General features: G+C 42.2%; 2 protein-coding genes and 1 long non-coding RNA gene across 3 annotated transcripts in view; 2 read left to right on the top strand and 1 right to left on the bottom strand.

Moving 5' to 3' along the window:
• The window catches only part of LOC310845411, a 39,779-nt gene extending 36,575 nt beyond the window's left edge, over window positions 1-3,204 (bottom strand). The window contains exons 1-2 of the long non-coding RNA XR_014564674.1: window positions 3,089-3,204; window positions 2,259-2,330 (exon numbers count right to left, since the gene is read on the bottom strand). This is a non-coding gene — a long non-coding RNA (uncharacterized lncRNA). The remainder of the gene's footprint in view (window positions 1-2,258; window positions 2,331-3,088) is intronic.
• The window catches only part of LOC310845388 (protein FAM13A-like), a 49,557-nt gene extending 43,714 nt beyond the window's left edge, over window positions 1-5,843 (top strand). Inside the window, exon 8 of the transcript XR_014564659.1 lies at window positions 5,187-5,843. The gene's annotated coding sequence lies outside the window, so the exon portion shown is untranslated. The remainder of the gene's footprint in view (window positions 1-5,186) is intronic.
• Window positions 5,844-7,030: 1,187 nt separating this feature from the next.
• FAM13C (family with sequence similarity 13 member C) overlaps window positions 7,031-15,542 on the top strand; it is a gene marked incomplete at its 3' end in the record, with an annotated part of 76,577 nt that continues 68,065 nt past the window's right edge. The window contains exon 1 of the mRNA XM_083740420.1: window positions 7,031-7,281. The remainder of the gene's footprint in view (window positions 7,282-15,542) is intronic.

The following is a 15,542-nucleotide window of genomic DNA, read 5'->3' as shown; positions in this document are numbered from 1 at the left end:
GCAGCTACACCAAGCTGTGTAATTCAAACTGGGATTGTGGTTAAGGTCTCTCCTCCTCACAGTGACCTGTAGTCAAAGTTTTTTGCTATCTCGGGCTTGGACAACCTTGTCTCAGCTGCCATGTCACAGTAAAAGGATTAGGTAAGAACTCCGTTCTGGGAACAAGCACAAGGGTTGTGTTCGTGCCCCACCCCACATTGACAGAGTGTGCATTAGCCCACCCTGCCTTGTTACACCCCTGTTATGCTCCCATTTCACCCTTTTCCGGGTCCAAAATGGCCCAAGTGTTGGCGGTTGTGCATGAATTGAATGTGCTCAAAATGGTCACAGCCTGTAATGGAAATGTGAAAGACCTTTGCATTATGAGGAGTTAGTGGTGTACAGCAATAGCTCCTCTCATGCTGAGACCTTTTTGGGGTCTGGGACACTTTAGCCAGCCGCATTTCTTATCTTGCAATTGAATGCCTGCAGATAAGGTGGCTAATTTCTTATCTATCACTTTGTCATGGGTAGATCTTCAGAGAGCCCCAAGTCAAAGGGGCACTGGTGTACATTCCAGGAAGAATGTACAACAACAGTAGGCTTGAACACAGCTACAAGCTGTCTCTCCTGATACACAAGGGTTTGTGTGAAATAGTGCATACTTGTTCTTTATACTGTATACATAGTTACTCAGACCAGTGTACAGCTCAACAATTGTGTATATGGGTCCACAGATTGTAAGGCTGCTGCTCTCTTACCATACCCCTTCCGCCAAACTGCTACACTATTCTGTAAAGTAACTTAAAATGAAGTGGGATAAAATGGGGAAAGAGACAAGAGGAAAAAAAGAAAACCACATATATTTTCACTGGAGTTCATGGAAGTTGGCTGCCCTTTTCTATTTGAATGGCAAGTAGAACTGAGCATCCAATATCCACAGGCACCTTTGAAACCTTTAGGTTTAATTACTTGACTAAATTTTACTTCCCTTTCCCTTTTGATGCATGATAAGACCTGCATAGGCACTAATTGACTCATAGATCCCAATGCAGGTGTGAAGGTGATTTAAAAGGGCCCATTTGCAGTGATGTTCTGGACGCTAATTAAACCCTCAGAAGTTCTGTGAACTTCCATTTTCCTGCTGTCAATGTTAAAAAACTGAAATATGGAAAGTACATTCGACAAATGAGAATCATTACATTTTTCTCATTTGCTGTGCTTGAATTAAACTTTCTAACTTTCTTCAGGTTTAGAGGTTTAATAGTTAGCTTTTTTTATCCATGATGTGCTTTGCTACCCACTCCTATCAAGAGGAAACATAAATTGACCCTTCCAGGTATGTAGTAGTTTTAGCAGTAATTAAGGGTAAAACCACTGCAATATGGCAGACTTATCTGAAAAGTGTTAGTTTGAGAAAGGAAAAATAGTAGATACAGACAAAAGGAGAATCCCCTGCATTCCTAGATCCAGGTTTAGGACAACTACTCTTTGGAGAGAGAGCTCCAGCAGAGATTTAAAATCACAAAGCATGCAGCAAAGTAAAGGGTGGAAATATAGGCTGTCAGATCTTTAAAAATATCCCCTTCTACATTGCGTCCCCACTTCCTGTAGCATGGAGAGAGACCACGTATTTGCTAAGTTAAAAATGGTTTACTTACAAATTCTTCAAAGGTCAGAACCATGTGCTTTTCCATACAGCAACAATTAAAGGCAGGCTGTATAACTTAGATTCCAAAACGGTAAGCAGGGGTGCCAACTTGGATAAATATTGTGGGGACCCAGGTAATCCCTGTCCCACATAACCAATCACATTATGCAGTGCACACACAACATTTGAATGGGAATGCCCATCAATTTTGTGGATGCTGAAGCCCCTGTGGCACTTATGAGTTGGCTTCTATGATGGTAAGAATTTCTAAATTATTTATATAGAAACACAAAGATGGTTTGCTTAAGTTATACAGTCTAAGCTTGGAGCATCCAGCTTAGGCCTCATTGCTGGTAGGGTTCACATGGTGGAAGAGAGACCAAAGAGTTTGGTAACCCTTTCTCCCAAGGTGAGAGGGTGTGACCAAGTTAAGCCTGGCAGGACACCTTATTCTATCGTCTTAACCCCTTCATACATTAATTAGAGTTAAGCATGTTGGTTATACAAGGCTGGATATGTTGCATGATAGCCTCTCGTGCTACCTAGAGTGTGCCCTCTCTGCTTTGTTCCCCTCTGGGTCTTGGGGCAGTTTTCTCATATTCCCAAACATCATTGCAGTTAACTTTACCTCAGGCCTTTGCTATAGTTACACCCTTCCCATTTAACGGATTCTTTAGTGGCTTTGCAGTTTCATCGCAGCCTGCAGGTATAAAAAGAAAAGAAAAAAGAATTGCATTCTCAATAAATCAAGAGGAAGGCATCTTTATTTGATGTGCCGAGTCTCATTTGTGGATGTATGTCTCCAGACTGTATTAATGTCTGCACATTCTTTAATCCCGCCCCTCCTTTTGGCTGGACCTTCTCACACTTCACTACTGATTCTAATCTATTTCTGTCTTAGTTTAATTTGAAGCAAGTCAAAATCCATCAGAAGAAGAAGAAGAAGAAATGGAATGAGAAGGGCTATCACAAATGTTTTAACTGCTAATAAATGCCCAGAGGAATTGTACACCTATTACGTTTTACCTCTCGATTGCTGTACCAATAAAGCTCATACCTCGATAGCGGGGAAGGGGAGGGAAACTGTAGCCCTTCAGATGCTGTTGAACTACAACTCCCATCAGCCCCAACCAACATAGACAATGGTTCAGGGATGATGGGAATTTTAGTCCAGCAACTTCTGGGGGAAGGCATATGTTCTCCATCCATGCTCTTCCAGTAACTAACTACCTAATCTTACAATCCTAAATTCTCTCTGGGAATAAACCTGGGTGAAATAACTGAGTAAACATGGAAAGGTTGAGGCTTTGTGGTACGGCTGAAGACATTCTCCTGCCTGAAGCAAGGATGGTGGCACCCCATTGAAAGCAGAGAAGCTGACCGGATTGGCAGTTGAATCTTCTCTGACTACTGGAAATAGGACAGCACCCTCCACCCCCCACAAGGTCAGTAGGCTACTTTATGGTACAGGGTTGGCCATGTGGCACACGCAGTTCTAGTCTCCAACACCTTACTGCTACCCCCTGAGCCCCAGCTACAAAATCTGTGGCTCAAAACTGCCACCTCACCTTGTGCCATGGTAGGGCTTCTCTTATCCCAGAAAGTGGCTGCAGCAGGCCTACAGCATAGCATAGAGACACATAGAAATGATCTCACAATCGGAACCAAACTTTGTTATGGGGCAACTAGTCAGTATAGTCTGCATTAGGGATGGGGGAGAAATTTGATTCAGTTTGCATTTAAAAGTGAGTTTCCATGACAATATGAAGACTGAAATGCAACCACACTTCAAAATTCACACTTAACCTGAATTTTGTGGTGCATTTCTCTAACCAAGCAATGTTTACAAAAATACACATAAAAATGAATATGCTACTTAAAACTACATGCAAAAATGCATTTTATTAAGAGAAATTGTTTGCAAGGAATGTGTACACTAGTTAAAAATGTATATAAAATGTGTTTATTTGGAGAAATTCACAGTGTAATGCTGAATAATTTTCATGATACTCTTTCCCCCCATGATACTCTTAAAAAAGAACAACCCACAAATTGCTGCAGCAATGTGGAGAAGTGGGAAGTAATGTGAAAATTTAAGATTGGAAAATGAAAAAGTTAAGAGAACTGAAACTGACAATTCCTTCCATTCGTAGTCTGTATTCCTTAAGGGCAGACAACAAGCTAAAGAACCTCCTATTTTAATAAGAGAAATATTTCTCTTAAGATTGTGGTAATGAATTTTTTCTTTTTGAACATCTTTGATATATTTTCCAGGGGCATGACTATAGCTTGGTGATATAGCAGATGGTTGGCCTGAAGAGCATCTCAGGTTCAGTCCATGGTACCCCAATTTAAAATGAAGTAGCAGAACTGGGAAATACCTTTGCTGGCTGAGAGCATGGATGCCAGAAAAAGACACAGCAGAGAGCACTGGGCTAGACCAGGGGTGAGGAACCATGTCACACCACATGCTGCTGAACTGCAACTCCCATCATCCCTGGCCATTGGGCATGCTTGCTGGGGCTGATGGAAATTGCAGTTCAGAAATGGCAGGTCCCTCAACCCTGGTCTAGACAGGCCAGTGACCTACTTCAGTATAAGGCTGGTTCTTATTTTGTTGTGAGTCTGAGTCCTTTTCAGGCATTGCGTCTAGGTGTTATTTAAACATGTGGGGGGCAGTGGGAGTGAGTTCACTATCTCAGCCCCCTTGTTGCTAACCCTTCCAACTTGTGGTAGGTGAACGTCTGCAGTGGGGAGCCCCAATTTCCCATGGTTCTAAAATGCATGGGGAGCATCCATAGGTACAAAAGCTTCCCTGCAGCAGAAATTCATCTTTCTCAGTTTGAAAGGTGACAGAAATGTCAATAGGGGTGTTGTTGGCAGACATATTCCCTCTGCTCCTCTCATACTTCTAGCCTGAAGTATTACTTCTGTTATACTGATTTCCATAAATGTTTCTTTCCCTGAGTTAGGTCTTAAAGGTAAGCATCTCGTGATGATTAGTGAGGCAGCAAATGAATGTCAGTGGCTCTCTGGGCATGGAATTATTTCCTCAATAGGTAATTGGTTTGCAGAGTTTGGTGCATGTTTCTGAGATATCTCTCTCTCTCTCTCTCTCTCTCTCTCTCTGTGTGTGTGTGTGTGTGTGTAAAAAGAACACAATATTTGTCACTTGAACCTTACAAGAAGGACAGGTTACATATTGCAATCAGTTAGTCATTTCCCCACCACAGAGATGGTTAGAGCTGATAAGGTACTGCACATAATATGCTGGTTGTGGGTTCGAATGTTGACAACACTGTGCTATCTCAAGCACTGGCGTGTCTTCAGAACGGCTTCTTAGGACGTGCCACTTATCCATTTCTCTAGGCTGCCGAAACCCATTATCAATTTCACTTAACATCTCTCTCTTTTTTTAAAAAAATGTATTTTTATTAAAGATTTTCTTGGTTTACAAAAGTATGTGCAATCTCTCTCCTCCCCACCCTCCCGCCCCAGTAACATGTTTAACAGATCAGTTTCATTAACATCTCTTTTTGAAACTTTTCCTTGCAAGGCACTGACATGACCAGCTACCAGGTGGAACGCTTTGAAAAGCGTATGAAAGGCGGTTGGAAGGTTGAAGAAACTGTATCCTGGATCAATTGCTCTTTTTCAGCAGTGCCGTTTGCTGTTATTAAACTCTCAGCATCTCATTTGTCTACTCTGGATAACCACGCTGAGAAGCATGCTCATGACCCTGGTGATGAGAGCTGATATGGCTGTCTTCATATCTCTTCATTTTAAGCCCAGAAAAACAAACACATTTGATAACTTTTCTGCCTCGACAGCAGCCCTGTGAAGCAAATTTATGCACAGTGCACTTCTGATGTCTTTTTTTTTTTTTTTGGAAGGGGGTAGCCATCATGAAAAGGATTAGCAAATGTTAAGGAGAAGGCTCTGAGAAAGCTGCTGCCTTTCCTCACCAATTACTGTAGTTCAAAAGGCAACTCAAAATCGGCACTGCCAAAGATGCCGTCCACAAGTTGGAGCTGCGAATTTCTTTAATCTGCAAATCTGTTTGTTGGAGAGCAATTTGTGTGTGCATGTGTGTTTCTGGGGAAAATATAGGATGCTTCTTGACAGTAACAACAAATCTATACATTTGATGCTAAAGATAAATTTGTGGAAATTGTAATGAATAGATAAAACCTTTATTTTTTAAAAATAAAATGTTTTTACTGAGTTTTTCTTGGATACAATTTGCAGATGAAACCTTTATTGATAGAGAAGCTACCTCATTATATATATAACTCATGAATTGTTAAAACTGCTGTCAATAGCAGGCTTTTTAAAAAAACAACAACGGTTTGTTGTATTTGCTGGGTCTTTATAGCAGTCCTTCCTTTCTGATATTCGTATGCTATGCTGTAACCTAAAATTCTCTGAGGGGCTTACAGTGAATAAAGAAAAACAACAACTGTAATACAAAACATAAACCATTAAAAGGGAAAGAGCTAGATAAATAGAACAAAACAGAATTTGCTGCACCACTGCCACAATTAAAAACTCTCTCTCTCTCTCTCTCTCTCTCTCTCTCTCTGTGAGTGTGTGTGTGTGTGTGTGTGTGTGTGTGTTTTAAGGTTCCAGACCACTTAAGCTATTTAAAAGGCCTGGATGAACATAACTATCTTTACATGGGATGAAAAAAGATCACAAAGATGGTGCTGGGTGAGCCTTTTTTAGAAGGCTACTCCGCAACCAGGGTGCTACTACTGAAAAGGCTTTGGTGGTTACTTCACTTTGTGGTCACTTCATTCACCCTGGAGCAAGCAGGACATTGAAGAGATCCAGGTCAGATATATATGGGAGAAGATGATATTTGGGTTATGCACCAAAAGGTGGCCTATATCGTTACATATAAATGAATTTCTAATTCAGATGAATCCCAGACCATGGTTTGGAGACACAGAATTGCCACGTATGAGGAGAGGAGAATACAAAAGTCCAGGTCTCAGTGTCCCCTCATGTGTCTCACATCAAACCATGATTTGGTGTTGCATCTGAATCAGCTTACTATTGCACCTGATGTCTGGCCTAAATATCCATGTGTGCACAAGTATACCTGTTAATCATTTTGAACCTTTTAAAAACCCCTTAAAGAGAGCTTTTAAAAGATCCTTTACCCCTACCCTTTAAATCCATCTTCGGCTCTAGTGATAGCAAATGGGGGGGGGGGGAAGATGTGGAGAGAAGAAAAGCATTGAAAGAGACAGTTTAGCTATAAAACTAATCTAAGGCTGTGTGATTATTAGCACCTTAAGACTCAGGCCATTTCCCTACATGGCATTTCAAGTCACAAACCAGAGAGGGAGGTGGGATGTCCTATGCACATTGCCTGTTTCTTTCCCTGGCACCTGCACCTGCCTCTATTCGTTAAGCTGTGATTGCACATTCAAAACAGCTGCCTCACAGGAACACACCTCAGCTGAACTGTGAAGTGATTGTGGCTTATTGTTTTCAAACTGGATGGGAGCTGCTTGGAGGGGAAATGCATCAAACTGCAGTATTCCTCAAGAACTACGGGATATGGATGGTGGCTAATAAACATTGTGTGGACACAGGTTCAGACATCGGGAGCAGAAGGAAGCCTACTGGAGCCAGAGGAAAAGGTAATGCTTACACAGTGTTGTTAATTCATCTATGAAATGTTACAGATAGGTAGCCGTGTTGGTCTGCCATCGTCAAAACAAAAAAAATTCTTTCCAGTAGCACCTTAAAGACCAACTAAGTTAGTTCTTGGTATGAGCTTTCGTGTGCATGCACACTTCTTCAGATACACACTTCTTCAGATACAGATGTGTATCTGAAGAAGTGTGCATGCACACGAAAGCTCATACCAAGAACTAACTTAGTTGGTCTTTAAGGTGCTACTGGAAGGATTTTTTTTTTGTTTCATCTATGAAATGTTATAGGTATTAAAACCAGGCCCTCTCCAGCTAATTCAACATAACTGGGGCCATGGGTGTAGCTAAGGAGGGGTGGCTGCCTCCTTAAATCAATAAAATTCAATAAAAATACATAGCAAACTGAGGTTCTGCCCCCCAAACAAAAGGCCTGCCCCCCTAGCAAAAATCCTGGCTATGCCCATGACTGGGGCAGTTTTGTGCTTAAATGTGGCAGTAGCAGTTCCATGTGTTTATTTTAGCTTTCAGACTCAAGCTGGCACACTGTATATTTCATTGAAATGTTTTGTGTTGAGGTCCTTCTTGAGGTAATTGGATGCTGAAATGAATCCTCCCCCTCCCCCTGTTGAATCTGGTGTTTCTTCTCTAGCTTAAATTCACCCACTTCTTGAGTCCTTTTCCCTCAGTTCTTTTTGTTTTACTTTGTCTTCCTTCTACCATAGGCTCTTAACTGCCATTTTCACTGAAAATTCATCTCAAGTTCCATCTTCCTTTGTTCACAGCCTTGCCTCCCATTGGTCAGGGCAAAGATGCCATGACATCATCACCCTGACCAGGTCATTCCTCTGATGTTGCTCCTTTTTTGCCTGTGAGAGTTGTGATGAAGGAGAGTGTGTTCAGCTGACACAGTTGAGGGTGGAGTGGAAAGCTAGGTGCTTTCCCCCTTGCTTCTCTTTCTTTTGTTAACCCAAGAACTGAATAATGTTTTCCCTCATAAAATGTGACATTAAGGGTTCTGTTGCTCTTTTTAAAGGTGTTTAAATAATTCACAATGGTGTATCTCCACAGCACTGGAAACGTTGTTAACAAGTGTCTCTCTCTAGAGAGTCATGGTTCTGCTTTGAAATTCTCACTCCATGTGAGAAAAGAAGAATTCAGAACCTCTTGGCACCGTAGAAACTGTATTACGCTGGCATATTATCATTTATTCATATAGCATAATCTATGTACATGGTGCTTTGGAAAGAACAGGCACGTGAGCGTTTTATTTTACTGGATATTGAATATTGGAACATAAGCATTGTGATTTTCAGTATGCGCAATATGGAAACAATATGTTCCAAAATTTGTATTTGAAAACGTGTTTGAGAACATGGGCACATGCCACAGGCAATTCCCAGTTAACCATGAACTCCCTGTGGCATTATATGAAAATACTTGTTTTCCCCAAAGCCGTATTGATCTGAAGCCTCTTAAATCAAAGGACTAGACTCTGGTGTAGCTGATTTGTTGTTTGAGGTACATTCTTGCTTTAGGACCATAGTTTTCAAACTTTGTTTTGAAGGAACCTGGGGTACCTCAGAAGCTGATTAGCAGTTCCTCGATGAGATCACCATAATGGCAGACTTTATTATTATTAATTGATTGTGTGTGTGTGTGTGTGTGTGTGTATATATATATATATATATATATATATATATATATATATATAAAGGGACGCAGGTGGCACTGTGGGTTAAACCTCAGAGCCTAGGACTTGCCGATCAGAAGGTCAGTGGTTCGAATCCCCATTGCTCGGTCCCTGCTCCTGCCAACCTAGCAGTTCGAAAGCACGTCAAAGTGCAAGTAGATAAATAGGTACTGCTCCAACGGGAAGGTAAACTGCGCTTCCGTGTGCTGCTCTGGTTCGCCAGAAGCTGCTTAGTCATGCTGGCCACATGACCCTGAAGCTGTACGCCGGCTCCTTCGGCCAATAAAGCGAGATGAGCGCCGCAACCCCAGAGTCGGTCACGACTGGACCTAATGGCCAGGGGTCCCTTTTACCTTTTATATATATTCATATATTTCTCTGCAATACAGTCTACGGCTTGGAAAATACAAAACAGCCAGGATTGAAGGGGAGGGGGAATGCTATTAAAAATTGGAAAAGATCTGGCACAACACTGCCCCAACAGTAATGCAGACATGCAGGTGCAAAACCGCATTTTGCACTAGTGTGGACAAGACCCATGTGAGCGTCTACCTCTTGATACAGTACAGATACAGGTTAAGCTGCAGCTTTAATTATATCCTGTGGTGATAGCCTCCTTCCTGTTTTGCTGTAATCTCTGCTTTGTGTAGAAAAGTGGATTTGAATTTTATAGAATGTGTGACCTCTTGACTTAGTTTGTCCTGAAGTTTGACATCTTGCTTACTGCTTATTGGAGGTTTCTCTCTACTTTTCAAATGTGCTTTTAATTTGAAGATGATTTGCTCATCACAGGTTGATGAGGCACCCATGAATCTTCTTCTGTACAGCAATATCACCGTATCGATAAAGACAGTTATGTTTTGTCTGAGTGCCAGCCTCTGTGTCTGCCTTTCTTAAGCAGGGAACCTGGTAGCCACAAAATGGACAACCCGAAAAACCTTAGACCATAAGTGTATGTATCCCCGTGCCTTTTGGATAATTAGATTCTAACTTCTATTACTTTGAACTGGAGTGATGTGTGATCCCTGGAGACTATGCTATTTAATGTAACCTGGTAGAGGCATTTTATATTTTTTTATTGGTTAATATTGCTATCACATAGCAAGCGAGTTAAAAGACAGGTGTGCCAATTCAGTTTGGAACTGGGTTGGATATACAACCATTTCTGCACTGTGACATTTGCTCGTGAGGCCACTGTGTCTAGCTGTGTCTCTTCTTGGGGTTGCACAACTGACTTGTGGGGCTATTTGTTATGTCTCACTGTTTCAAATAAGGTCAAGATCTGGAATTAAGAGGATTGAAATGTCTTAGAGTAGTCAGTCCCATCCTGAATGCAGAAATACAACAGAATTACCTTCCCTTAGGGATGCAATCCTATCCTACTTGGGGTTAAGCCCCATTGAAATAAATGGAGCTTATTGTGAGGTAAATGGGATCAAACCACTGTTGGGACCCACCCATTTGCCATGACCCACAGAGCACCTGCCTTTGGTCTCCTTACACTTCACCAGGAGGCTCATCCGGCTATTTCCTGAAATTTGAAGGCTTGATTAGCTACAACACTTGCTGGATTCAGGGCCAGAGAGGTCTGGTACCCACAAACTCATAACACTCTCCCTTTGTCTCCCTCTGAGACTCGGGCCCAAAGGCAATTTTGTGTTTCCAACTTCTTTCTTTCCTTTTTATAAATGACTTTCCTTCAAAAGATCTGAAGAGGCAGGGAAGCTATGCCAGCACCTTTGAGACATCAATCACATATGGTGGGAGAAAATGATACTTTGCAGATCACTGAAATTTAATAGAACAATTTGTATCGGCCTACACGTCTGTGTGCCATCATTCTAGCTCTGAGCAGCATCTATGAGCTAACAGAACCACATGTTGCAATTCTCTGTGAGTTGCCATCCTGGCCTTCCTTCCTTCTTCCATCCATCTAGGAATCCTTATAGATTAGTGGCAGAGGGCCCAAACAGATGTAGTATTAAATATGCAAATGCATAAAATCTACCCGACTCTGTCTGAGCACGTGGGACGGCCACTCTGAGCCAGAGTGCATATGCATAATTTTTGAGGCCCCCCCCCGCCCCCGGGTCTGCACCCAGCCCACCACTGTGGTGACCAGGAGGTTCCTCACAAGTGGATGGGCCAAAAAAATGCCCTCCTCTTTTTTGACACATAGTTTGAAGGATGTACCACTTAAGAGCTCCAAACATGCTTGGCTAAGGAACTTCCATGAGGCATCTGGCTCCTGGCCACTACTGGGAACAAAATCCTGGACCAGTGATCTGATCCAGCGAGGCAAATCTTCTAACACACGAGACCTGGGCAGCTACTCAACCTTCCCAGGTGCTTCTGGCAGTCACTGTTGTAAGAGAACCGTGGGACTCTCTCTCTCTCTCTCTCTCTCTCTCTCTCTCTCTCTCTCTCTCTCTCTCTGATTAAAAATCTTTTGGTTCCTAAATGTATTTTGACTAAAGAAATATGAGCTAGTCTTGCTTGGTAGCGCACCAGGCTTTCATGTTGTGAATAATTGATGATCATTGGGTCTGTTTATTGGTCTTGGGGGTATTGCTTGGGTGATTGATCGCTGCTTCGCACACAGCCTTTACATAATTTGGCAAGTACACCTTGCTCTAGAAAATAATAAATGTGCCAGAGGATGGAAGTTATCCCTCCCACCTCTCCACACATTTAACAGCAACGGCCATATTTTCTGTTGCATCTTGGGTTCGATAAAAATAGGATGCTGCTCACTGGAATGGCTTGAACTTGTGCTTGCAGTTCACCTTATAACGGGGCCATGGGCTGATTTGCAATAAGGCGGATTAGTCCCAATTGGTTTTATGGGCAAGCTGGCACCTCTGGCTTTGACAAGGTATTTATCTTGCAGAAGGATCTTTGGGTCTAAGAGAAAACAATGCTGTTTCACACATTCTGTGGAAGTGAACCATGGGGTTTGCCCGCTCAGTGTATACTTGGCAGGGATTTGCAGCCAGTCTCAGCACTCTGCCAGGAGTCGCTGGGGTTGCAAACCTTTGGCTCTCTACGCAGCTGACCATGTGGTGGACAAATATATATATATATATATATATATATATATATATATATATATATTGCAGTTTGGAGCATCTTACTGGGCTCCTTACTGGTCCTACCAGTAAGTCATTGGGCCCTCCAAACCTGGAAGGGCTATTGAAAGCTTCCTGTTTGGACCCGGTAATCACTGCCTTCCTCCTTATGTTAGGGAAGGACCGTACTCTAGTAGGTAGAGCAACCGCTTGAATAAATTGTCCCAGGTACAATCCTTGGTGTCTCTAGGTATGGCTGGGAGAGACTCCCACCTAAGGAGCCACTGCCAGTGTAGGCAAGGCCAAGGTAGATGGACCAATGGTCTGGGTCGGTATAAGACCACTTCCTGTATCCCTCCCTTCCTCTGTTGTCTCCACGCTCCTGCTGTATCAGGCCCCAGGCCCATCTAGTCTAGCATCTTGGTTTGACTGCAGGAAGCTCACAATCAGGGCAAGTGGGTCAGTGCTCTCCTAGTTTGCAATTCCCAGGTTGCAATTCCCTTGGTGTCTCCAGCTATGGCTGAAAACCCCAGGGAGCTGTTGTCTGCTTAGTGTGCTGGGAATTGTAGCTCTGTGGGAATTGGGGGAGGGGAAGGGCAGAAGCTACAGGGGCCATTTCAGAAGTGGGGAAGGGATGGCCCATGAAGCATTCAAGAGGCAGAGAGGTGGTGGCAAAATGGTGACGAAAGATGGCATTTTAAATTTGGTTGAAATTAGGAAAGAATTGAAAAGGGTACTACTGTAAAGTGGGCCTTTGAAAGTGTGACATGTTGTATGGACATTCCTGGAGGAGGGATGATTCATCAAGCTCCAGAGGCTTGTTCTTAGATGCAGTCAAGGTTAAATTGTCAAACAGCAATGCATTTCAAGAGCATTTATTTGCAATCATAATTAAATATAGTGTTCTACAATGTGGATTTTTGTTCTTGTCTTTTGCATGTTTGATCCTTATTCATGTTTTTGAAAACTGCTTATAGTTTTCCTCCTAACATATATAAATTGTCTAAATCAATAAAACAAATTGCTCTTCTTTCTTCCTTTTCCCCAGCCTCTCCACACTACCCCCCCCCCAATGTATTTAGGCTTCCTTGTGTGGTTTTTTTGTAATAAAAAAAACTTACATCAATTTTGCTGTCTTCCCACCCTGAAAAATATTCCCAAAGCTTTTTAAAAAAATATACTGATACCTCCCTTCTTGTTTCTTACTGACCCTGTTATGGCTTCAATCCTATTGGCACTCAATCAGCATAATTTGCTATTAGAGTGAATGATGGCAATAACTATTGTGAGGTTAGCTGCATGGAGCAAGCACATTTCCCAGCTATATCTTTTTTTTGAAACAAAGGGATATATGGTTTGCCCATGCTTGCCTAGTATAGAGTCCCATTTGATTTGTAGCAATATTCAACCTGCATGCAGAACCGTTGAGTTGAGAGAGAGAGAGATAGCTGTGGGGCACAATCACATACTGTATAGGGTTTGAAATATGGAGGACTGGGAATTACATGGATGATCCCACCTGCCCTCCCTCAATGAGTGGAGGGCTGTTGGAAATTCTGGCTGTAACTCATAGTTGCATTGCCAGGGTGACTCAGCAATGAATGGCCCCTTCAACACGATGGAAGCACATTTAACAGTCTGACTCACTTGGTGTGTTGTGCACCTCCAAGCCATTTTGTCCTAAAGTAGAACTGTTAAAACCATCCAAGTACTATGTCAAACTTAGACAGTGAGTTATCAGTGATGGAACTGGGAGCTGCTAATCTTGGTTCAATATAGGTCTTCCACTTCCTCTTTCAGAACAGTGTAAAATGTATTCTGCTTGCTTATCCTATACAGATTTGGAGTGCAAAGAGATTTGAACAGCTATTAATGCCTAACCGGCATTTGGTTCAAAGTGCAGGTCTTGAAGGAACGGTGCTGACTCAAGTCACAACTTGTGAGTCATTTATTTGAGTCATCCAGTTCTACTACTTTTTGGTGGCTGTCTTATTTTTCTGGCACACATGGATACAGCCTGTTCTCCTAAGAATAATTGTTAATTCTGCCTTTCATTAAGAGTATTTTTCTTTCTTGATAACATTACAATCATGTATAGGGATCCAAAGTAGGCTGTTTTATTGAATATTTACATTAGATAAAGCAAAGCAAATGAAAAATTAGGAAAAACTTTATCCCTGACTGGGAAGGGTTGGCCAAATGTTATGGGCAGATCATGGCTTTGTCCAGACAGGGGGATTATCTTGCATTTGGGTCATTTGGATACGATTTTTCTGCATGAAGGACAACCCCTTTTTTTTGCTCACCATCTTTATTGATATTCTACTTCTGAGTGGAGCTTGGCAGAGAATAACCTGGGGTTATGTTTTGTTTTTAGCCTCCTCCCTAAATATTCCCAGTTACCTTGCAAGATCAGACTGCAGTTTATTTATTTAAAAATAAATTCACTTTGCACAATTCCGATTTAATAGAACACTGCAAAATCTGTAATGATAAAACAAATTCGGGCCGCTTAATGGTCTGAGTGGGATGTGTGCTGAGCTCTCTGTAAACTAATGATCTAGTCTATCCTTCTCCAAATAGCATCCAACTTCATCTTAAACCACATTGGGATCTGATTATGTTACTGAGGGCCCAGCTACACTTTCCCATAAGTCCATACCTCTTTGGCCCATTTTCAATTTGGTCCAGAGCTGGGTGTTCGTACTTGGGATTTTTGCCTAAGCTTTTACTTGAGGAAGATCTGTGAAAGCCCGTGTTTCCCCATGTATTCTTCCTTCAGCTCTGCGCAGCTGTGGCAGAGAGTAGGAGAAACAGCGAGTCAGAGAATCGAGAAGGGATTACGTTCACATAGCTGGACCTGCATGGATCTTTAAAACAAATGAGGGCAAAATCGAAAGAAACAATGAACTGCGAAGGCAGCAGACATGTTTTGTGCATGTATCATGTGATCAGTCGGGTCAGCAATGCTAAGGACCAGAAGAGCTCTGCTCAGAAGTTGGAAAGACAACTGGAAAATGATTCTTGAGGGCAGGCAGGGAAAGAAGGTGAAGAGGTGAGGGTGGACTGCCCCAGAATGCAACTCCAGGGAAAAGTATGAGGAATCCCATTTAAAAGCTGTTTTCAGAGCAGTTTAGGAAGTGGAGCAAATCTCTTTCTGGGTTTCCCCTGGATTTCATAAAACTTGATTTAATGGTTAACCAGAGCAAGCAGAGAAAGAAAGCTGTTGGACCCAGGATAAGAGATCAATACAGAATATGGGGGTAACATGCGTCCAACAAAAGACAGCCACACCACCCCTTTGTTTAGGTGTAATGTTTGTCTTCACGTTTAAATTGCTATGTCTCTGTCTTGTGTTATTGCATTACAGTGGATGCATTTATGTAAGATGTGCTGAAGAAACAGGCCAATTCAGCCATACCCAAGCATGGAGATATCAATACTTACTGATCTGGCAGTGTTTGGGGCAGCGGGGGCTGTTCTGTGCC

The sequence above is a fragment of the Podarcis gaigeae genome (genome assembly GCF_964106915.1).
Source record: "Podarcis gaigeae genome assembly, chromosome: 5".
In the NCBI taxonomy this organism is placed as follows: Eukaryota; Metazoa; Chordata; class Lepidosauria; order Squamata; family Lacertidae; genus Podarcis; species Podarcis gaigeae.
Note: the sequence above shows the minus strand (reverse complement) of the source record. Positions and strands in the feature narration are given on the sequence as shown.